This window comes from Parasteatoda tepidariorum, chromosome 6, assembly GCF_043381705.1.
Source record: "Parasteatoda tepidariorum isolate YZ-2023 chromosome 6, CAS_Ptep_4.0, whole genome shotgun sequence".
Lineage (NCBI taxonomy): Eukaryota > Metazoa > Arthropoda > Arachnida > Araneae > Theridiidae > Parasteatoda > Parasteatoda tepidariorum.
The window spans coordinates 40,704,221-40,730,397 of record NC_092209.1 but is presented as its reverse complement, the minus strand read 5'-3'; the positions used below and the strand labels follow the sequence as shown (position 1 = coordinate 40,730,397).

The 26,177-nt window shown below is 30.2% G+C and overlaps 1 protein-coding gene and 1 non-coding gene across 5 annotated transcripts in view; both read left to right on the top strand.

Moving 5' to 3' along the window:
- LOC107455319 (potassium voltage-gated channel protein Shaker) overlaps positions 1-26,177 on the top strand; it is a 657,874-nt gene that overhangs the window by 610,706 nt on the left and 20,991 nt on the right. The window lies entirely within an intron of this gene.
- TRNAE-UUC (transfer RNA glutamic acid (anticodon UUC)) lies at positions 12,234-12,305 on the top strand. Its single transcript has one exon. It is a non-coding gene; the product is annotated as a tRNA-Glu (tRNA).

Below are 26,177 nucleotides of genomic sequence, written 5' to 3'. Positions count from 1 at the left end.
TCCGGTCTTTCTGCGGTTTAGAAATTATGCTAGACATAAATGGTTAAAAAACCATACAGTTTTATATTCAATGTTTTTAACCATACTAGTTGTAAATATTTTAAAAATCCTTAAAGATTAATAATGTTCATTACCGTAAATTTAACAATTAATAGGATGAACAGACTGCTGCCTGCTATATTACCATGAATTTTGAATGAAAATTCTAACAGTGAATCGTGTAGGTTATATTATTCGATCAGATTATGCGTTAAGCCTGTCGAATTGGAATGTAACGTTTGAGGTTAATACGATCCTGAAAAAAAAATTTAGAAGGTTGTTTAATATTGTATTAAAAAACGAAGGATTTATTTTTATTAACTTTTATCTTAAATTTACAAAACCGAACCAAACGAAAACCATTAAGGATATCAGAGATGATTTCGTAACTCGATTTATTTATTTGTGAATATTAAGCGGAGTGGTGAATAAGAATTCACTAATATACATATTATAATTTACTGTATCTACACATTATTAATTTTTTAAAGGTGGTCGATACGCAGATATGTCTATACTCCTTAATAAAAAGTGGTCCTCACTCCTCTATTTTATGTGACCAAGTTGAAGATGAGATGGTCACTGAATTTACAGAGTCGTGCTGCCATTATATTTTTATGCTTTTCACTTAGGAAAAAGGATTGGACAATTAATGTGTCTTAAAAGTCCAGCTAATTGAAAAAAAATATAACCTACGCATTCAAAACAACAAAATCTTTAACTCATAAAAAATATTTGAACCTTAAATAAAATAAACGTTGAAATTTAACATACTTTTTGCTGTAACGAAAGGCAAACCTTTGTCCAAATTGATGACTAATTCAACTGCTTCCTTTGAAATTATCCAATATATTATATTAACTAATATATTAATATAATATATTGGATAATATATTAACTAATATCAAAGCAATATATTAACTAATATCAAAGTTTTTAAACTGGCCTTCTCTCCTCTATGACCATCTAACCTAGACTTACTCCGTTAATTCCTACTGTAAAAAAAGATCCCTCTAAAGTGCAGAAAAATTATCAAAATCCTAATTTCTCTTAAAATTATCAAATTTGGTGCATATTTCAGTTAATTTTTTAAATACTCACTCAGTACATCATAGCGCTCATAACATTACGTGACTCATACATTCATCAGAGTATTGTTCTTCATAAAAAAGAATTATTTTGTTATTTGGGAAATAAATATAATACTTACAACTGCACTGTACTTCAACATCATTAAAATATTTTTTTAAAAACTAATATATAACATTGTTGTTAAAATATAAATAATGAGCCAATAAAACACATAAAATAAATTGCACTTTATGTAAGTCATGTATGTTAAAAGTAAAAAAAAAAACATTTTGAAAGAAAACGATAAAGAGAAACTTCCTAAGACATCTAAGCCCATATTAAGAGAAAAATGGCAATACATTCTATCGAGTAGTGAACAGGAGCGATTAGAAAAGTAATAAAACTGAAACTCAATCCCGTTAAAAGTAATTTCAAGCAAACTTAAGTGATTTACTCAAGCAAATAGTCACAAAATACCTAATGTTGCCCTTCTTTGATTATTTCAACTGGTGATTTTAAAGTGATAACTTCATGTATGTGATTATCTAAAGAAAAAAAAGAAAGAAAAATGTAATAATATGTTGTAATCTTAAAGATAGTTTGTTTCGTTTTTCTCTTGCTGTTAGATACGGTTAAATCCTCTAAGCTCCACTTATCTTTTAAATCCTGAATTTAACTATTGATTATTCTCCTATTACATACTTTGAGTTTCCCTGAGAAAAAATAATAACAATGACCTGTTTTCTAATATCAAAATTGAATAACGATTCATACTTTTAATACTTTCTACTGATGCGTTAGCCAGCAATAATATATATATATATATATGCACACACAANTTATGACCACCCTGCTAATAACATGTAGGACCACCTTTATCCCTCAAAACTGCTAGTACCTGCATTGGCATTGATTCCACAAGGTGCTGATAGGCAGTCAGAGGTATCTGGTACCCAACTATGTTCAAGTTGCTTACAGACGTCAGGGATTGTTCTATGAGGATTATGGGTCCTAATGTGCCCCATGAAAACATTGTTCTTGGACGAGAAAACCATGAAAACCTGCGCGAGCCCATTGTTATAGTTGGAAGGTGGTCATAATGTAATGGCTCTTTGGTGTACATATATATAATTCACAGAATGTTATTTCACATAGAATAGCTAGGTATTTCATGAAATAACGAGACAAGTCAGTTAAAGTACATAAAATAATTGAATCCTACGATTTAACTTGGTTATTCTATAGAATAACGATTTAATATCGATATCACGTTAGTAATATTACATCGATTTAACGTTATTCTATAGAATAACGATTACTTGATCCTTAAAGTATGAAAATTAGCACTCAAATGTTTTTTAAACCGGGTTCTAGATGCTTTTAGTGAGCTTTGAATCTTTTACAGCTGTTTTGCAATGATGTGAGTGCGTGTGTGTGCGCTTCAATTCATTACTTTTAGACGTAGTTATTAATATGAACAATAATAAATTATATCATCTGTTTTTCCTTATTATTTATCAATTATTCATCCGCAATAGGGATAAAATGTATTTTTCGAAAAAGGTTAGCTATTTATGATCAATTAATTAATAAAATAACTTTAGTTTTTTTTCACCTCAATGGTTTTACATTAGTCATTCCACAGAATAATTCGGTAAAGTATTAAACTTTTCATCTATTATGCACCGATGAGCCATTACATTATGACCAATCTGCTAATAGCATGTAGGACCACCTTTAGCCTTCATAACTGCTAGTACCCGCCGTGGCATTGATTCCACAAGGTGCTGATAGGTAGTCTGAGGTATCTGGTACCAAGCGCTCACCAACTGGTCCTGCAATTCCCTCATATTGCGAGGGGGTAGCATCGGAGCACGAATTTGGTTTTCTATTGGATTAAGATCAGGTGAATTTGAGGGCCAAGAAATGGCTTGAAAGTCACTGGAATGTTCCTCGAACCTATGCATGACAATTCGACCCTTATGACATGGTGCATTATCCTGTTGGTAAACACTATCCCCAGTAGAAAAATCTGTTGCCATGAATGGGTGAACCTTATCTGCAACTATGTTCAAGTAGCTTACAGACGTCAGGGATTGTTCTATGAGGATTATGGGTCCTAATGTGCCCCATGAAAACATTGTTCCTCGGCCAGAAGCCATGAAAACCTGGTCGAGTTCATTGTTATAAATGGAGGGGGGTCATAATGTAATGGCTCTTCGGTGTATACTTTGACTTACTTGTCTAGTTATTTCAGGAAATAAAATAATTATACATTTTAACAGTAACAATTACTAAATTCAAAACATACAGAAATTTCACTCTATCGAGAACATTTCTTGGAAATAGTTAAATTGTAAAAAAAAAGTACTTCTGCGCGGGCAACAGCTTGACGGTGAAAAAAATTGGCTCAGTGGAAATATTATTTTAAATCGGTGGAAATATTATCGGTGGAATTATTATTTAAAACTAATTAAGGTATTAGGATTATAAGATGGGTTTAAGAATTATATTTCAATACAGTTGTGCTGTGCATTCGCCTTGATTACCATTAAAGTTTATTTGTTGCAAAGGAAATGTTTGAAAGGTATTTTCTCTGGTCACCAAAAGTGGATCATATTCGTATTTCTTTCAACTTAGGAACTTACAGCAAATGTATTTTTAAAAAACTTAAGAAAATTGAATTAATAGGTAAAAATGGGGATGCAGTTAAATTTGTGCATGAATTAACTACCCACTAAGTTTATTTGAAGTATCACTTGTCAATCATTTTTAATTTTGGTCTTTTAATACTTTCTGTAATAAAATAATGCTGGTTTCTTTCCATTAAGTAAATACTTTCCGTCAAACTTTCCACTATTTTGCATTAATAATATTACCAATTTAGTTTTACCGCACGTTAGTAGTAGTTAGTTTTAAAACCCTCGAAGCCAAATTGTTCTGAAATTTTCCTACTTTCCCAATGTTATATGGGGAAAACCGGGCTTTTAATCAATAAAATCCTGCACCTAAAAATTTGGTAAAACCAGGGACTAAGACTATGAAGTTTTCAAAATGAAGATGATTATTAGTAACCAACTGCTTGAAATTTGAATCCCAAGTGATCATAATTTATGTTAACTCACTGTTATAAGCAATCATAGTTTACTTTTGCAATCGAGATCATAATTACAAACAAATATTAGCTACAATCACAACTGCTAATGATCAACGATTAAGACTACTTATGATTACAGCTAATCTTGATTTGCATGCACTCGCGATTTCAAGTGATTATTAATTTGTAATCAAGATTTAATATTTGCAAACATTTATATTTTATCCATCTCTGACAAACAATGCAGAAAATTGCTTGAAAAAAATAATGTCATAACATTAAGCTTGACTCAAAAATACTACTGCCAAGTTGATGGTGTAATATTTTAATTCAGAGATTAATATTATTTATAATATATAGTGATTATTTATAATTCAGTGATTAATACTAAAATCACAATAAACTCATTTTTGTAAAAAAAAAAAAAAAAATTTAAAAAAAAGAACTTCTATAACCAAAATAAAAGGATGAGATTCTCTTTTACATTGTTCTGAACTAAAAACTATTTACAAACTTTTAATGAGGTTGATAATTGTTGCCTGACGTATCTTACTTATAGAACAGACATTTATTATTTGTTAGATCAGACATTCTATCTATTTATTTTATTCATTTATTTAATTATATAGTTGTTATTATTAACAAACAATCATAATCTATAATGCCATAATCTCTTGTAGGTAAACATTTAAACTATAAGCCATTTATAAATTATATATTATTATGAGCCACTTAATCTTTTAACATTCTCCAACTGTTGTAAATAAATGATTTCTTAAGCCTTTTCTTTCATTTCGCAAGTTAACAATAATATCATAGTATTGCAATAAAATCATATCATAGTATTGCAATAAAAATACATTTCGTAAGTTAACAATTCCTCAAATACCTTATTAAAAAATTTAATTAGTAGCTTAATTATTTAGCTTGAGTAAAACTTTTATTTCCCCATTTAGCTCTGCTAACTATGATGAGGCAATTCTTTAACTCAAAAATAAATCGCAAAAATTTTATCCTCATAATTATTTTTAAGTACATAAAAAAAATTTAAAAGTTAGATTCTCGCAAAACACGAAAACAAGTTTCAACACGTTCAAATAGAATTACGAGGAAACAGTTTGGAAAGACGGATTATAATATCCTTTATTTCTGCCTATATTCAAATGGGCCACACCTTTCCCAAATAAGTATTCTTTCGTTGTGGCGATTGTGGCTAAAAGACATAATTCTATGTAATTAACAACCGTCTCTTGATCAGCTGGGTATTTCATTTATCGATTGCAGGTGAGGCCCGGTTTTCTAAATGGGTCGTTGCTTTGTAGTGGTCATTTACTAATTAGTTGGTGGTCCGCCAAAATATTCATTGAGAATCCCCCATTTCTCTACTTAACTCATTTAACAGGTCTTTATTTGGCACCCCTGCAGTCTGAAACGTGGGTTCATGGATTAATGATTATTTTAAACAATAATATCCAAACCGTTTTGTTTGATCATGAGTTTAATGAAATTTATAAAGATCTTAAAATCCATTAAGATTCTTTGTTTTATTTTAAAGGGAGACAAAATTAGTTTTTGATTACACTTAAGGGTACAAGAGTAGCTTAAGCTATGTTTGAAATTTTTCTAGTTTTTTTTTAGTGACTAGGAAAACTATTTCAGACAGGATGGCTCAGAGGATAGAACACTCACATTTCACTGACCCAGAATCAAATCTCCTACTAACACCAAACACTATGCTGAAATAAAATATTCATTATGGTAAACGGATCATGGATTAAAATCTCCTTCCCGTCGAGTTAACCTTAGGAGGTTTTCCACCCCATGCAACACAAATGCGGGTTAATTTTATCATAAAAATCTACCTCGAATATCATTTTGTTTCAACACTTGATGCAGAAGAATCCCAGCCTTGGGAAAAAGATGAACCGGGTTCGAATCTCACCTGTTCGAATCTAATACAAACGCCAAACACAATGTTGAAGCAAAATATCCATAATGGTAAACGGTTCGTGGATTAAAATCTGCTTCCCGTCGAGTTAACCTTAGGAGGTTTTCCACTCCATGCCACACAAATGCGGGCTAATTTTATCGAAAAATCTACCTCGAATATCATTTTGTTTCAACACTTGATGCAGCAGATTCCCAGCCTTGGGAAAGAGATGAACCGGGTTCGAATCTCACCTGTTTGAATCTCCTACAAACGCCAAACACAATGCTGAAGCAAAATGTCCATAATGGTAAACGGATAGCATACTAAAATCTCCCTCCCGTCGAGTTAACCTTAGCAGGTTTTCCACCCCATGCAACACAAATGCGGGTTAATTTTATCATAAAAATCTACCTCGGATGTCATTTTGTTTCAATACTTGATGTAGGAGATTCCCAGCCTACATCAAGCAGGAGATGACTCGGGTTCGAATCTCCTACTAACACCAAACACAATGCTAAAGTGAAATATTCATAATAATAAACGTATCGTGGATTAAAATCTCCTTCCTGTCGAGTTAACTTTAGGAGGTTTTCCACTCCATGCAACGCAAATGCGTGTTAATTTTATCAAAAAAATCTACCTCCAATATCATTTTGTTTCAACACTTGATGCAGAAGATTTCCCGGACTTCTGAGTTTGGATCAAAGTTACAAGATTACGAAGTTAGACAGTAACAGATGTAAATCTGCTACTGTAAATTGATTTACAGATTGATGGTACTTAGAAAATAAAATTAAAATACAGTAACTATTTTGTTATTCCAATATTAAAACTTCTCTTTAATCGAAATTTATTATTGCTGAAATTTCTAAAAAAAATTATCACATACCTCAAACCATTCAATAATTATCCACGTTAATTATTTTCGTTTCTAAAAATCTATTTTGATGATTGTCTGCTTTAAAAAAAGTAAATAATTTACCATAATAAACAAATTTTTTGTGTAATAAAACAAATATGCACGCACAGATTTTGTGTTAAAGTTCACGGATCCAACTATTGTGACAGTTTGAAAAATGGCCAAGTGCTATTGTAGAATAATAAAACATAAAAAGCCAACAGCAATTGCAATGAAAATTATAGTTTTTCAGATGCTTTAACCTTTAATAATTTACACATAAATTTTTAGATCCAAAACTATGCATCAAAATACATAATTATAGTTTTCCGAACTATAATAGTTTAAAAAATTATTATAAATATTAGCGTAAATAATAATTTTTAAGTGAGTTAATAAGACTGATTTTATTTCAAAATTTATGAAGCACTGAAATTTTTATTTTAATATGATTGAAAAACTTGTATGTCTTATAGTATAAAAATTTTTGATATTAATTAAAATGATAATTATTAAAATTTTTAGCATTTGTTCTTCCTTATATTTATAAATGGTTCTAGGTGTTTTTTTATGTGAAGAATTTGCAAAAATGGAAAAAGAAGTTTTTTAGTGCAAATCGTAATATTAACTCCTTGCTTACTTAGAAAAGTTAAATACTCTGACAAACGTGAAATTGATTGCATAAATAAATTAAAATTAAATTCTCTGAAATGAAATACACATCAATTAGTTATTTTATCAGTGGAAAATTTATATGTTTTAGAGGCATCCCAGGATGTTGTTCAGACAAATATGTACTTGAAAGTTAAGAGAAATTTAGTTTCTCTTTACACAAAAAAGAACTTAAAATTTATTCCCAAAACGCAAAAAAGTACACATAGTTTATTGTCAAAAGACATACGCTTGTAGAAAGGGTTTTAGCAAAAACTCTTCGTCAAATTCAGAATATGCCTAAGGGAGTAACCTTAATTTTAAAAATTTTGATAACTGGCAACAATTCAACAGATTGCGTCCAAGGTAGTAAGGGTATAAATACATCCGGCGTAGAAGGTTATTTCACTTCAGTTCCTGAACCTCCACTTTCTTTTGTTGCAAACGATCTCTTCTTATTCAAAAATGAATCAAATTCTTCTTTTAGTTCCTTATTGCTTTTTACTGTGGTAAATTATTATTTATCGTTCCAAAGCAGTTTCGGAAACGTTGGTTGCAGTTACTGCCTTTTCCTTTGTAAGCAACATAGCCAGTGCTCTTACATTTCGAGAAGTTGTTCCATTGTTGTTGGAAAACGAGCTTGAGCCATTTTTTTTTTACTTCAAACCCCTTTTGTGACGGGCAATTCTTTTCTTTAATGTGCGACGTTTATTTCTATATTTATCACCGATTATTTTTGTTGTATGTGTAAACATTTCTTGGACTGATTTAATGGGTTTAATTGAATTGCATTTAATACAATGGAAGAGTGCTATTTCAAAGTACTTAGGCTCCGTTTTATTTGATTTCATTAAGAATTGTGCTGATTCTTGCTATTTGTTGAACAATAATGTGTAAAGAGTGTGAAGTGAGTTAAAAGCTATTATTAGATTTATTTTAATTAGTAATTTGGATTCAATAATATTATTTCTAAAACACAATTCAGAGCTATTTCAGAAATGTACTTATTGAAATTGTTTTAAATACAGGTAATGATTAACGTCAGTCTTTAAAATGAAATCAATTTCGATTGAAGTGTACCCATTTGTTTACTGTTAATTTATAAATCTTTATAACTAAATAGAGAAAACTGAAAAAACTGTCAACTTCTTTTCCATTTTTTCCCAATACTATGAATATTTTGAATTACTATTTTTATTCTAAATCACATTTGAGAAAGACCAATAACAATTAAATAAGAATTTCTTTGATGTTTTTTAGAGTAGAGGATTTTTATTGCTGTTAAGTCATGCATATGATATTCGGAACAAAATTTATATTTTTACGGAAATTGGTCTTGGACACTGAAACAATAAAATGTTGTTTCAGCTATCATTTCATAAAAGTTTTTATCAAAAGTGAGAAAAATTAACAAAGAACTTTTCGGCTTCTTTCTTTTCCATTTGAATATATTTTAGATTGAAGTTTTGAATAAAAATTCATATTTGCTTAGAACCAATAACATTTCAGTATCAATTCCATTCTTGTAATTTAACAAAAAAATTCTATAATTGCTTTTATGTCGCCTAATCATTGTTCAAAAGAAAAAATTTGTTTAGTAGAAATATTTGTAAGCTGAAAAAAAAGGTTTTTCTACTGTAATTTTTGATAAATTATCATTATGCATATCCAAACAAAATCCTAGCATTTTGCGTTTATTATGCTAAAACTTGCCTTATTAATGCCTCCGAAGGTTCAGAAATGGTCAATTTATACCAGGGATGGTCAAACTGCGGCGTTTTGAATGTTTACAAATAGTACTTTAACCAAAATCTCAATGATAAAAAATCTCAAAATTATAGAAAAATTTTGCTTAGTAGAAATATTTGTAAGCTGAAAAAAAAAGGTTTTTCTACAGTAATTTTTGATAAATTATCATTATGCATATCCAAACAAAATCCTAGCATTTTGCGTTTATTATGCTAAAACATGTCTTCTTAATGCCTCCGAAGGTTCAGAAATGGTCAATTTACAGTAGGGATGGTCAAACTGCGGCGTTTTGAATTTTTATAAATGGTACTTTAACCAAAATCAATAAAAAACATGACATAATTAATAAAAAAATAATTCAATAAACTCCTTTTTTTATTGATGAGAGCTAAAAACTAACTAACAACACTGTTATTAGTTTTGAAATATTTAAAAATAAAGTAATCTATTGTTTAAAAAAACAATAGCTTTGAAATTAATGAGAAAATTCAATTTTTCAAATGCGTCTCCTTAACGATCTAATTTAATTTTTTGTGCGATTTTTAGAATCGGGAGACTGAAATTGTTTCTTTCACTCACTGTTCAAATTTCTGGAGGCTTGCACGAATGATTCTGGAGTTTTAAAACATGCAGACACACAGGAAGACGAACTTATCATTTTGTTGCTATAAATTACTATTAGAGCAGTGAATAAGCGCAGAAAAGAAAAAGTAAACACTTCTGTTTTTCCAGCACTTTGTTTATTCATTCCCTGATATTTATTGAATTCCTTTAAATTTAACCAGATTTACGTTTCACTCTGGGTTTTTTCTACTATACAAATATATAGTTTTTCTTCAATTATACAAAATAAGGACATCCTTATTTCCCTAAAATAATTCAAATAGATACCTATTATATCAGGATGCAATGAATTACATGTGAGCAACTAATAACAAAGAATATAAAGGATTTTTTTCTATTAAATTACGGTAAAACTTCAAAACTACCATTTATATCATCGTCAGTAATGTTTTGCAAAACATCATTTTCAAAAGACAAAATATTAAGGAAAAAGAGTAGACTAAAATGGCATGATACTTCTTTCAAGAGCTGGTGGGTCCTGAGGTTGTTGGAGAACAGGAAGCATTAGTAATTGCAATTCGGTTTTATTTTAAACTCCAATTTGTAAAAAATGAAAAAGAAAAATATTTAACAAAATTCCCTTTACAATTTTAGCAGCCTCTTTAAGAACTCAACTAATATATTTAGACCTAGTCTAAAAATATTATTTGAATATGTAGGTAACTGGTCTGAATTAGTTGTCAGTTTTAATGATACTTTTAAGCATGATTTCGTTAAACACATCCACCCAATTGTAAAGGTAACATTAAAAATAAGAATTTAGGGCGTTGCTGACACTCTTATTATTAGAACTTGTCTTTTTAAATCCTTTTATGTTCGAGTAAGGAAGGAAGTGTGATCAACTTAAACAATATCGCTCTAATGAGTAATTTGGTAATCTACTTTGCGTTGCTTTGGTTGAAACTTTAAGAATGTTTTTAAGTATTCGTTAATTTCAGTTCAAATAAGTAACCCTTCTCACTTACGTGAGCTTTTTTTTTATACGTTAATATTTTCACGTTACCAGTTGCAGCATCAAACGAATTTAATTCAATTTTATTTTATGAAAATTAAGATAAGACTTGGTACATTATATCTTTCCCAAATCATGCAATTTCCATCGCAATAAAATGATTTGACCAAGAATTAATAAAACTGAATTAAAAATTCACTACACTGTAAAAAGCTCCGGATCAAATTACGGTAAGAAGTACCGACACTTAAGGTGACGATACTTTTTACCGTAATTTGATCCGGAGTTTTTTTACAGTAATAATTACCGCAAAATCACTGAACCACTCTAATTAACTAAATATTACAACAAAAATTACGGTATAATATTTTTTGGTAAAAATGGATTCTTAATGATAAAATGGATTTTACGGATAGTGCACTTTAAATACCGGTATTTTATATCCTGAATTAATTTGATCCTGAATTTTTTTACAGTGTACTTATTTAATATGTGATGGCGGAAAAATTATTGTTTCACGTCTTTTTACCGTTTTTTTTTTCATCCTGAAAATGTCGAAATCCTGTCATATCCTCATCCCTGTCTATCCTCTTCTTTCCTTATCCCTGTAACTGTTTAATCGAATCAAAGAAATTTTGACGTAAATTTCCAAAAATAAATAATAGCAATTCCAAAAATAAAATAAAAAATTCAAAGAGTGAATTTTTTTTTCTTTATTTAATTTTATCAATGATCGGATTTTCTAAATCATCAGATATAAAAAAAAAATTCTCATTTTAAAAAGTAGTTTTAATTAACAAAATTCAAAATTTTATTGAAATCGTTCTTGCAGTTTCTGAGCAATAAAAATTCAAAATACCACCTTATAAAATTTTACCTTCGTGAAAAACGTTTGATCAAGCTCGTTCAAAGTTTTGATTTGTCAACTAAAGTTACAAAATATAAAATGATCTAAAAATGTGTGTACCTTACAGTTAAAAATTTGTCCACAATATTAAATTAAATAATAAATATTTATCAAAAATTCAAATACAATCTGAAAGCTTAGAAGACGAATTCACTTTCAGAGAATTCACTTTCAGAGAGAGAAAAAGTTAGAAGGTGCGAAATATGAGCATATTTTTTTTCGAGAATTGAAAACTAGCATACCATTCCGATTATTCGGTTAATTACGATAGAAAGTTCTTTAAACTCCCATGTGGGAGACTCCTATGTCTTAGACTCCCATGTGGTCTAGTGGTTAGGATTCGTGGCTTTCACCCACGCGGCCCGGGTTCAATTCCCAGCATGGGAAGCTTTTTATATTCTGACTTGTTAGGGGTTCGGTAAAGATGAGGTCGTGTGAGACTCCAGTCTTTTTATGGACTTTTTGGAGGTGTTCGAATTCATAGGAGTCGTCTAGCGCGCTAGACGATTCCGAGATTAGCAACAACAACAGAAAGCCCTTTAATTGTTTTTACTTTTTTTTTTACATATAAATAATTACGTACACACATATACCTTATTACATATATACATATATGCACATACACACATATATACATTTACATATACCATATTTACATATAGATGAATTTTGGCCCTCTTACCCTAGATCACTGGAATAAACTCGACCGGTGTGCTTCATTCTCACTTTGCACACGCCAACTCGTGGTCAGTAACCCATACCATTTGGGGGGAAATATCTTCAGAAAAACGAGTTTTAAAACCAGATGCAAATTTATTCTGATGCTTCAGCAGCTCCTGAAATATAGTGAAATAGACAGAAAAGAAAGTTTAAGTGAAGCTATGAAAGTGTGGATCATTGTTTTGAGCAAACTATTGGAATCATAATTTCCAGGTTGCGGCTAACCCCTCCCTCCCCTCAATATCTTGACAGTTAAAAATCTGAATCCATCGAAAAATTAGTATGTTTATTCAGAGGGAGTAAGTATTCTGTGTCGAAAACAAGGGACAACTTAAAAGATCATTTGCACTAATAAGTTAGCACCATTTACTTAAAGACGATCACTTGATATCTTCATAATGTTTTTCATAAAAGTTTATTTTTGCCTTTCTGGCCTCGGTGCCCCTTTGCAACATTTAGAAGAAATGATTGGTTAATGCAATAGATTTGGATAGTTAAAACTTTCGTTTTGTAATTTAGTGTTTCGTTTTAGTCTTATTTTTTACTTTTTTTTAATGCGAAAATAATTTACACTACTGTGAGATTCTCTTAATAACTTGAATGAATTTAACAACTTTAAAGTTTTTAAGTTGTGTTCTTAAGCGCTATTTTAGTAAAATTTATTGAATTTAAGCTTAAAGCGTCAATTTCTGGTAGTGCTTTGAAATGTTTTTCCTACTCTGCATTTGAGTAGAAACATAAGATATTCCAATTTTTCTAATCAATTCCAGATATTTTATCTTAAATTCCCAAATATTTAATATTTTATGATCTCAACAAAAAGTGTTTCTGTCATGCTCTTTTTTCCAGTTTCTTTCCTTCTGCTATATATTTAACACTACTAAGCACGGAAAAAGAATTTACTTAACATAATTTATCGAAAACATTTATACTGTAACTATCAGCAATAATTCTTTTGAGTATTTACTCTTCTATTAATTTAACATGATTATTGGTGCAATTCACCAATATAAATATTCATTTTATTCAACACAGAAATTAATTCAAGACAAGAAAAGCTGTGAAAAATAAACTATTTAAATTAAATTGTAACTTACTTTGCAAAATATACCTCGGCTTTCATTAACACACTACTGCTTTAAAATAAACACCCAAACATTTTGTTGAATAAAAATCGACAAATAACAAAGCGATTATAAAGAATTTTAAATATTCTATTGAAAATAATAAAAGAAAACTATAAAAGCTTCGTTTCAAATAGTAGTTAAATTTTCTACCACGCTTGGGCGGCCAACCCATTTGGTCAAAGAGTTTTGTCATTTTGCCTAGCTTAGAAAAAATTCGTTAACCTTTTACCTGATTTAGTTGTAGCGATTTCTCTGTGATTATGATAATTGCATTTGTATTCCTGACAATCCAATCATTAGATCAAAAGTCATTCAGGTGCTACAGTTTTCATTTTGCTGAAAATACTTTCCTCTATGTTAAATTCTTATTTTTATATTCTCACAGATCAGGTATCCAATTGTCACTTGCCAATCGAGTGGCAACTTTGTATTTAAGTTCTGAAATCATAACGATTTTAAGTGCTAGAAATACAGCAACATACTGTGCATGGTGGAATTAATGTTTTCTCTGTCTGGGAGCACTGCAGCGGTTGAAAGAGGCTTTTCATTATATACTGGTCTTAAACAAGAAGCATTAAACGCAATTTTGAACATCTACCTAAATGGAAAACCCCTTTCAGATTTCTGTGCAAAAGCCTCTGTAAATCATTGGCTTGATTGTGGAACTGGCAAACGTGATATTTGATTCATTTAAAAAACTCAGTACCCTCGAATAAATTGATATTCCAGATAACTTGACCTTTGTCATTTAAATTATTTCCTAAAAGAAATAAATTATTTCATAAAAGAAATACTAGGTTTTGCTATTAGTAACCTAGTATTTCTTTTATTACTGTATAATGTAATCCTAGTATTTGTAATCCTAGTAACTACTAATTCATTGTGCAATTTATATAAATGTTAGCAATAAATAAGAGAAAATTATATTTTTATTTATTTAGAAGCTACGGGTTAGTTTCAAAGGAGGACGGGTACATTGTTGGACAAGCCGTCCTCCGGGACGGGTAAACTTTCTGAGTTTTTTCGAGCCCTGATTAATGTGTTGAAGAATTTCCAGTGTCCTATACTCCCCAGTTGGTGACTCTGGCCAATTGAAATATGAAACTATAATTCATGCCTGGGTGGCAGCACCACAGACCTGCTTAACACAAAAAAGTATAGTATTTCCCTCCTCTCACGCTAGATTGCACAACCAGATAAACTAATTAAACCACATTCCACTGTTCATTTGACAAAATATTACTCAATCCCAATGCCCATGACTTAACGAATGGCATAACATAACTCCAATGTCCAGTTAAATTTTATTTTTACGATTTGAAATATTACTAGACGTAAATGGTAACGAAATCGTACAATCTTGTATTCATGGTTTCTTAACTATTCCAGTTGTAAATGGTTTTAAAGCCGTAAAGGTATAAAAATGTACCTAACTGTAAAATGCATTATTAATTGCATGGACAGACTTGTGCCGGTCATTTTCCCGTAATTTTGGATTTTAAATTCTGGCAGTGTGTCCCGCTTCTGTCGATGTACCTAAGGACACCGAATCGAGGCTAAATTTTAACAAATACACTTTAAAATTTTTAGCCTTTTTTTGCTTAATCATTATCATATATCAACAGATTACTTTAGTCCTTTTCAAAAACGCGTTTCAGAGAGACACCAATTTACTTTTAAAGAAACCTTCCAAATTGAAACTTGCTCAGACTCATGTTACTTATATTGGATCAAACTTTAATACAAGATTTTGATGTAATTGCTTAAATAAACTTCAAAAACGTCGTTTAAATTATAAGTGTAGAATTCAAGAGCTAAAACATAAATTCTGAGTTTCCTGTTTCTTAATTTGATGAGAATGGTTAGAGTCATGATGCAATAAATTTGTCTTAAATCAAATTTAAAGCTATAATTTTTAAACCATCGCTGATATTAATGCCATTTCTTTCATAAGCTTTAAATCAAGTTTAGTATGGGCGCAATTTACTAAGTGAAATTTACTTTTCTTTTTGTCTATTGCTTTATATTACTTCATTGTATTCTCTTCAATTATCATTACTTATCAAATTTTTAAGCACACCAATGATTCCATTATTGTTGCTAGTGTTCTTATGCTGATAATTATATTAAAATTATCCAAATAAGTCTGAAATCTAACGAAAAACTTAAAGCAAGTTTTAAAAATTTGATGGCTAGTGCTAAGTCTCTTTATAAATACATTTGATGCTTTCCACACTAATAGTAAGCATTTTGTATATTGATATCATTATAGAACAATGAATCAATATATTGATAATAAGTTATTTCTGAAATTAAATTTTACATTTGTCCCAAAAATTTATTCTGAGTCTAAAAATTTATGAAATATATTCGATTCCATACAAGTAAGCATTACATTTTTAATATCATACCTTGCGTAAAAAATAAATTAAAACACTGGAATTCATCGAGTTTACTCCTGAAATAAATCTTTGCGTTTGTTCCAAAAATTGATATGAAGCGTAAGCAGGTATCACAAATTTATTGGCTAGTTCTTAGTTCGATTCTATAAATATGTCTAGCGCCTTCGATGCGATAAAATAATGTAAATATATTCAATTCTTTACAAGTAATCATTATAAATATATCTTCAATGTCATATGTTGCATAGAACAATGAATAAGAATACTAATGTTTGGCGAAGTTATTTCTGAAATAAAGCTGCACGTTAAAGCCAAGCCTAAAGCAAGCCTTACAAATGCATTGCCGTTAGCCTTTGCTTCTCAAATCTATACAAATAATTTCCATTTTATTTTTCCGGAATCCTGAATGAAAAGGTTCTGAAAGAGATTTTTATCACCATTCCTCATTGTTTTTCATCGGAGCACCTGACTCTATTAATAGGCTCCCGCGCTCTCCACCATCAACCAATATTTTGGAGTTTGCGCAAGGAGTGTGACGTAACCAAATGACGTACTGATCGATGTGCCAGCTGACAACATGACGTCATGAGGTTTGGTCTCGCTTTCGAAGTGTAGGAATGGTTGTTCTTCCTGAGAAGAAAACGAAAGATTTATATATTCAGCATAAAATTTTACAATTTTTCTTTGTTGTTATGATTTTTCTTCATTAAAATATTTTGCAATCAAAATTATGAGCTCAAATTGAGATCTTAAACTCTCCTCTGTTTCCACAATAAATAAATAGATAACTTTTTAAAAAAAAAAAAAATTTAAGGAAAAAGACCTTTTTTACCGTTATCGTTTTTTATCTCTTTGAATCTTGCAGATGGCAAAATTAAGTCTAGAGTTTTATTGCTATGCCAAACATGTTGCAACTTTGCACAAACTGATATTAAATAAAGTGCTGCAAAATATTTTTTTTCTAAAAACTTTGCCGCATCTGCATAAAAGCAAGTTGCATAAAATTGCTCCAACCCTACTTCAATATGAACTGCATGTGCCATAAATCATATATTTTTATGAAAGTTTTGTCGTTCCTGTTCTGAAACAGGTGTTATACATAAAATTGCTCTAATCCTGCTTCTTACTTCATTTTATTCTCGAATGTATTGCAAAATATGTATTTTTCCAGAAAATATTATATGTCCACAAAAACAAGCGTTTTGCTCAAAATTGCTCTAATCCTGTTTTCTGCTTTATTTTATTCTGGAAAAGTGTTGCGAAATATATGTTTTCCTGGAAATTTTAATTATCTGCTCGAAAACAGGTATTTTGTGCAAAATTTGCAATTTCTTGCTTCTATTATTATCATTCAGTAAATAAATGTTTATCAAAGCGACACACTTTTTAGGTTGCTTCTAGATTAATAATATATAACTTCTAGATTAATAAATAAAATTTCATTGGTTATTCAGAAGTGGATAGTGAAAATTGTAATAATCGAAATTGTTAAAAACCGTCAACGCATAACAATTCGCAATAGATAGAGCGGCAAGAAACAAAAGTAATTAACAAAATTTTCAAACATAAGTACATATTGCTAATATGATGAATAATAATTCCTATTCTTAAGCCAATGAGTAAAAATTTCACTGAAATTTTGCTGTCACGCACGACCTTCCTATTAATCAACATGGGGAAAACCAGTTTTATTATCCAAGAGAACTTGCAGCTGAAAGTTCGGAAAGGGACGGGACTACACTTAGTGAGTTAAATTCGAATTTAGTTTTTGTTTACTATAAAATTCGTTAAGTGTTTTTCGTCAAAGAGAATATATTAGCAAAAGGGCGAAAAATTGATTCTTAGTATCTCTTTGCTATTTTAAATAATTATTTTGCAATCATTAACGCAATTGCACAAAGTTACTTTCTGTTGTCAACTCGGTTAATCCCAACATTCAATTTACATTTGACATGGAAATTAATTTTACTCAACCCTTAGTCGATGCTCTTGTAGCTAAATATCATGATAACTTTTGCTACTCTTGCTACTAAAGGTGGATTTAACCCTTCTAAATTTGATTCACCTCTTGCCAGGCTCAATAAACTCAAACACCCTTCTTCCTCCAATCCTTACAGAGAGTTTGTTACTTTACCGTTTTTTTTCCTTCCGTTTCTTATAAAATTGCTAATATCCTCTTCCGTGTTGGGTTAACACAATTTATGATCTGTTAACAAAATTAAATTTTAGTCTCTTAATGGTCATAATACTTTTGATAATCACTGGGGTATTTACCACATTCCTTGCCAGTGCGGCCTAGCCTACATCGGACAAACTAGACTCGTTATAAAATTTAGACTTAAGGAACAAAACCTTTGCTTTGACTCTTCTTCCTTAAACTCCGAACTTAACTTCTTCTGTTCTTTTGCTACTTGCCGTGAATTTAACCCTTCTAGAGTTGATTCAACCCTTGCTTAACTCACTAGACTTAAACGCCCTTCTTTTCTTCCAATCCTCACAGAGAGTTTGTTACTTTACCGTTTTTTTTTCGTTCCGTTTCTTATAAAATTGCAATATCCTCTCCCGTTTTAGTTTGAAGCAATTTAAAGCTTATAAACAGAATTAAATAGTCTCTTAATGGTCCTATTAGTTCTGTTAATCGCTGGGGTATTTCCACAGTCCTTGTCAGAGCAACCTAGGGTAAATCGGACGAACTAGACACACTTTAAAATTTAGACTTAAAGAACCAAGCCTTTCCTTAATTCGCTTTCCTTATACTCCGAACTTAACTTCTTCCACTCTTTTGCTACTAACCGTGGATTTAATCCTTCTAGAGTTGATTCAACTCTTGCTTAACTCACTAGACTCAAACGCCCTTCTCTTTCCAATCATTACAGAAAGCTTGTTACTTTACCATTTTTTTTCCTTCCATTTGTTATAAAATTTCTAATATCCTCCCTCGTTTCGGTTGAACGCAATTTAGACTTATTAACAAAATCAAATTAAAGTTTCTTAATGGTAGCATTAGTTTTGTTAATCGCTGGGGTATTTACCACATTCCTTGTCAGTGTGACCTTGGGTGCATCGGGCAAACTAGACACACTTTAAAATTTAGACTTCAGGAATTAAACCTTTCCTTGACTCTTCTTCCCTATACTCCTAACTTTTCATCCGCTCTTTTGCTACTAACCGTGGATTTAACCCTTCTAGAGTTGATTCAACTCTTGCTTAACTCACTAGACTCAAACGCACTTCTTCTTCCAATCCTTGCAGAGAGCTTGTTACTTTATACCGTTTTTATTTCCTTCCGATTGTTATAAAATTGCTCCTATCCTCTCTCGTTTTGGTTGAACGTAATTTAGACTTATTAAGAAAATCAAACTTAGGTCTCTTAATGATCCTATTAGTTTTGTTAATCGCTGGGGTATGTACCCCATTCCTTGTCAGTGCGACCTTGGGTACATCGGAAAAACTAGACACACTTTAAAATTTAGACTTCAGGAATGAAACCTTTCTTGGACTCTTCTACCTTATACTCCGAGCTTAACTTCTTCCACTCTTTTGCTACTAACCGTGGATTTAATCTTTCTAGAGTTGATTCAACTCTTGCTTAACTCACTAGACTCAAACGCCCTTCTTCTTCCAATCATTACAGAAAGCTTGTTACTTTACCGTTTTTTTCCTTCCGTTTGATATAAAATTGCTTATATCCTCTCCCGTTTTAGTTTGACGCAATTTAAAGCTTGTAAACAAAATTAAATTTAAGTCTCTTGATGGTCATATTAGTTTTGGTTATCACTGTGGTATTTACCACATTCCTTGTCAGTGCGACCGTGGGTAAATCGGACGAACTAGACACACTTTAAAATTCAGACTTAAGGAATTAAACCTTTCTTTGACTCTTCTTCCTTATGTTCCGAGTTTAACTTCTTCCGCTCTTTTTCTACCAACAGTGGATAGAGTTGATTCAATTTTATCCCTTCTAGAGTTGATTCAACTCTTGCTTAACTCACTAGACTCAAACACCCTTCTTCTTCCAATCCTTACAGAAAGCTTGTTACTTTACCCTTTTTTGTTTCCTCCGTTTCTTTCAAAATTGCTAGCATCTTCTCCCGTTTTGGTCTGAAGCAATTTAGATTTGTTAACAAAATCATATTTAAGTCTCTTAATGGTCCTATTAGTTCTGTTAATCACTGGGGTATTTACCACATTTCTTGTCACTGAGACCTTGGGTAGATCGGACAAACTAGACACGCTTTAAAATTTAGACTTAAGGAATTAAACCTTTCTTTGACTCTTCTTCCTTACACTCCGAACTTAACTTCTTCCTCTCTTTTGTTACTAACCGTTTACTTAAACCTTCTAGAGTTGATTCAACTCTTGCTTTACTCACTTGACTCAAACACCCTTCTTCTTCCAATTTTTACAGAGAGCTTGTTGCTTTACCGTTTTTTTTCTTCCGTTTGTAATAAAATTGCTAATATCCTGTCTCGTTTTGGTTTAACGCAATTTAAGACTTGTTAACAAAATTAAATTTAAGTAGATCAGAAAAACTAGACGCAATTTAAATTTTAGACTTAAGAAACACGATAGGTATGTTTATTATCAAGAATGCGAGAAATCATCAATTGATGCACATTGATGGAATATTGGGCATAAATTGAATTTGGACAAAGCCAAAGTAATTTCCACCCAGTCACATCAATTCATCTTGATACGCTGGGATCTTGTTTTATTCATATGAATGTTTAATCCCCTGTTAACGACATTAGTTCCTCACCGCCTCACCAAAGAGCGTTGGAATGCATCTTACTCTCATTTCCCCCCTCACGACACTTTGAATTTTCTTTTTCTCTCCCAGCCACTATGGTTTTTCTAGTTTTGTTTCTCACCTCCATTTTTCATGTTCTGGGTGACAACTTTGCGTTTTATATTTCGTATCACTTTTGTTTCTTCTAATTCACGTCTGACAAGTTTTGAAAATGGGCACCTGCCTGTGAGCACTTGAAACATGTCGACTGTTATTTCCAATTCGTACATTTTTGACGCGAATGATGTTTTTAAGTGAACAATACCTCACAGCTTCAGTTTCTCTGAATCATTTATTTCATATTCATTCGGTTCACATTATAACGGCTCATCGAAAATTCCTGTTTTCAAACTTAAAATTCTTATTACCACACATGTAGTAAAATAAAGAAAACTGAAAATTAAACTTAACCGAATAAATGGTTTTTATGCCGTACTTTAAGGTAACACGATAAAATTAGCAAATTTTACCACATTTTTCAAATTTTATCACTTGTTATAAAAAAAAACATATTTTATAGTTAATTTTACCAAAAAAGCACTTTGATGAGCTTTTCGGTATTTCCAGAAACATGGTAAATTTTGCCATATTCTGGTAGTTTTAACCGTACTTTTTTTCTGAGGGTGAAGAGTGGTCGAAGTTTCAATTGCAACGTTCCATTGTTTCAAACACGAAAAAACGTTGAAATGTAACATAAATAGTGATTTTTTTTATAAAAATTTAAATTCTGCTTTTATGGAAGGTTATATTTTAAAATCAATTTTTTAGGAAAAATATATATTGCTTCGTTTATTTTGTCTAGCTGCAGTTACTTATATAATTACTTAAACATTTTACATTTCAGTATTTTTTTCTATTAAAACAATATTCATTTTTTTATGAAAATTTTCAGCTTTCTTTTAGTCAGAATTTAGAGAAAACATTTAGTTTTATCCGAATTCTGTTTTCGTTCTTTCTATTTCTTTATTTTTTAATCTCGATAGAAAAATATTTTCTAGAAAATATGTTTATAAAAATAACGTTGAACAAAAATATGGAAGGTCTTTTCTTTAAAAGAGAAAATCGTTTCTTGGAACTGACATATCGAGTTTTCTTTGCGGTTTAGAAATCGATTTGTAACTGCATTTTTGGTACGTAACAATGATGTAAGTCAGAGCTTAGTTTTGTCCTTCTTTTTGGGGATTCGTTAAAAGAATAAATAAATAAAAATGTTTAATATCAAATGTGTACAACTATCAATAAATCTAACATTTATTTTTATGAAAAATTATAATGCACGTTCCTACTGATAAATTCTGTTAAGCATGTAGCTAATACTCCGAAGAATAGAAGATAAAATCACCATTCACAGTTTAGATCGAAGATAAAATAACGAATTGACTTTATTGCCCGAGAGAGGGCGTTGTCGATGATAGCATGACAGATTTGGTTTTCCGCAAGACTGCTTTTACAATGAAATTAGATGAGTCTTGTTGCTTCTTGTTGATAAAATTACCCGCAAAACAGTAGGAAATTTATTTAAATATCCATTGTGTTGTAGATATGGTTAACCAACAGTTAGAATTTCAAACTAAGTAGTGCTATAGGACGCTCAAATTAATTACTTAGAGATTGTTAATTGAGGATTTTGTTTTTAATTTCAATAAACTTTAAGACAAAATAATTACCACAAAACAAAACATCCAATGCCATCAGATTGTATTACGCTTTCTACTTTATTGCACTACATATTCTTTTATGGTATGAGGTTATTCAATTGTGTAACATTTACTCATTGTATATTCAATTTTCAATAGGATAGAAATTTAGTAAATTTAATATTTTAACATGTCGAAAATTATAGCTTTTTTGGCATGAGGAACATTTTCTCGAAGCGTTTTCTTCAAAATGAAGGTTAAAAAAATCATGCAAAATATCAAGATTTTTACTGTTACACTATTTTTATCTTTACTATCTTTTGTTTGAAGCAATAATCTTTAGTCTTGTTGATATATGTTATTAGTCATATAAGATATCATAAGATATCTTTATTTAAAATGTTTTAAAAAACAATATATAATAACATATAAATAATATTTTCAAAGAGTTAAATATTTATCATGAAATTCCTGGTGATGTTTAAATCGATTCATAAAGACATAAATAAAAATTTGAAAACTAATTTATAATTCATAATATTACTTGTTTCTTTCTTTCAGTTTTCAAAGTTTGCTGGCTTAAACTCATTCAAGATTTTTTTAAGAGAGAGGGGATTTTTAAATTTGTATTATCGCATTTTTTGCTATACTTTTTTTCTGTTTATCTCCCATTTCACACCTTCAACTGGAGTTAATTTGGCCAGTAGAACTAACATTAGCCATTCTCTAAAAGATTAGATCTGGCTGAAAGATACACTTACTCTTATGCCCTTGAAAGCACAGTTCAAACTCAGGACTGATGGTTTTAAAGATTGTGGCAAAAGTGTTTACATTTAGTAAAAGATCATAAATGTTAAAATAACTCATTTGAAAAGTGACTGCTGAGAGTACCTTGGCAACTTTGTTCCATAAAACCATAGTAATAGCGAGTGAAATTCTCATATTTTTTCTATTCATGCCCTAGTCGTATATGATAACCATTAGATTAATATGATTTTGAAATTTTTATACCTCAATTTCTACGGAAATTTTTTGCTGTACAACGGGGTTGATTTGACCACCTCTCGCTGGCTTTGCAAAAAGCCTTTTAAGTACCTAAATATACTAGTATTTTTGAACAGGTTTTAAACTTATATAAATTTTTTACCCATCAAATCTACAATTATTTCCTCTCCCTAACTAGTCGTGAAATACACGAAATTTTGAATCAAAGTTTAAAAGCGTCCAAAGTAACCTCAATTGACGGTATCAAGCTTCTTTATTCTGACTTTTTTCACTCTGAATGTTCATGAAGATATGGTTAGGATTTAAAATCCTGTGATTCTAGGCAAATAGTCTAGTCAAATAAATATTATAGGCAATAAATAGATATACAACAACAATAAACAATAAATAGATATTATTGGTAATGTGTTTAAGATTAATACCTAAGTAGAAAACGTTATGAAAGTTCTTGCTGAGCTTACTGATTTTTATATTAATGTTTAATTTTTTCGTTAGAAGTCTTTGTGGTAAAGAGTTTTCATATGCTATATCAATACCCTTATTGTTTCTAATTGTTTAATGGGATATTAGACAGTCTTAATTTTTATGAATGTATTAATCTTTTGTTTATGAAACTCAAAAGGAAAAAAAATGTGAACGTGATAGAAACTATATTTTTAACCATTTTTTTTTCTTCATTTAATTACAAAGTTTGCTTTTATTAGATTTCTGTTTATTTATTACTTTTAATTGCAAACTTCTGCTTATTTTTATTGATATTATTTTTAATTGATTAATTGATTGACTAACAAGACGATTAACTCACTTCTTAAAAGCTGATTTATCAATTAGCTTATAAATTGATTTTCTTCTTTTCTTTTCTCATCCGTTTCTTCCCTTTATTCACACGTTATATCTACAATCAAACAAATTACAAGTGAGGTAGTGACGCGAGCAGATGATAGTACTTTTTTCAAATTAAAATGAACAATTTAAAAAGTAACCACATTCAAAACGAGCTAATCAGACAAGCACGTGAAAAAATCTAACAAAATTTTCATATGTACAGTAACAAAAAATAAACGAACAATAATCATAGAGACAGAAAAAAAAACAGCAAAATGAATCACGCTTTATATGGTTTGCGTTAATAGTTAGCAAATGTTAGCATTCTTACTCTCTGGACTTACAAACGCTTATAAACTTAATTATAATTTCTTCTTTCTAAACACATTCCTAACCCTCAAACACGTTTTTTGAAAACAATTTATTCAAATCAATATGAAAGAAGTCAATCTGAGAGAAAGTCTTCGTCATGAAGTGTAGATATTTAGTATATTTTTAAAAACCACTGCGCTGCACATTTTAAATAAGTTTTATTGGACTCGTTGTTGTTGTCAAGATGTTAACAAAAGAATCTTGTAAAGATAAACTCAAACGATTTTAAAAAATTTCCTGTAGATAAAAAAAATAGGTTATTAGTAGACGATATTATTTATTAGAACATATTTTAAGAAATGACGAATGTTACTACTTATGAAGAAATGTTTCTTATTAATTTATTTTTCTATCGCGACTACTGGGTTATTGCGATACTTTGAAACTTAATTTTGTATTATAAGTTGTAACATTTTAAAGAATGAAGAAAAAATATTTAGGTCATTCCATTGTCGTTTTCTGGTTCTCTTTTCTATTTCTTTTTGCGCTAGTCACAGTTACAGAATAAGCTTTCTAATGCCTGTGCTATATTTTATTTATTGTGTTTATTTATTGCTATCTGATTCAGTTATATGATAATTTTTATATAATTATGTTAATTGTCATGGTAATTAAATTGAGGAAAGAAAAATCTATATTAATCGAAAAATAATTATCTTATAACTATAAGCAATAATAACCCGCACTTATTCCGCGTGTTTAAAATGGTTGATAGAGCACGTCAAATATATAAATATGCATTCGATCCATCATGGAAATAAATTTAAGAAAGCATTCGAAAATGAAAACATTTAAATCACATTAAATTAATAAAACTTGGAGTTATAAGAACATTAAAACCAAGTCATAATTTATTTTACTTAAAACTTTACTTTTGTCTTCTTTGACTCTTCAAACATTTAAAGAAAAATTCAAGCATTTTATATAATTTTTTAAAAAGCAAACGATTTTAGTGAATTTCACAAATATACAATTCGCGATCGCAACGCTCGAGTACGCCGTCTAGCGGGAGCCTGTAAATATCAGACATTAATTTATCACGTTTTCATTTAGTTCCATCAAAGTCATTGACTGAATCAGACGCCATTTTTTAGCAGCAAATAAGAAACAAAATTTCCCTAAGGAAAAGGCCGAAGAACTTGAAAAAAATCTCCAGAATATTAGTAAATCTTTCAGGAACAGAACACGCCAAACATTTGAAGAAAAATTCCTCAATAATTTTTAATTTCTATTATCAACAAACTTGCAACTGATGACTTCCGATTTCGGATACTGTTACAGATGTGTGTATTAAGGTAAAATGCATTTCTTCTGTCTTCAATTCATTACGAATTAAAGTGAAGTCAACATTGCTTTCGTCATTCCAGTGAATAAATATGAAT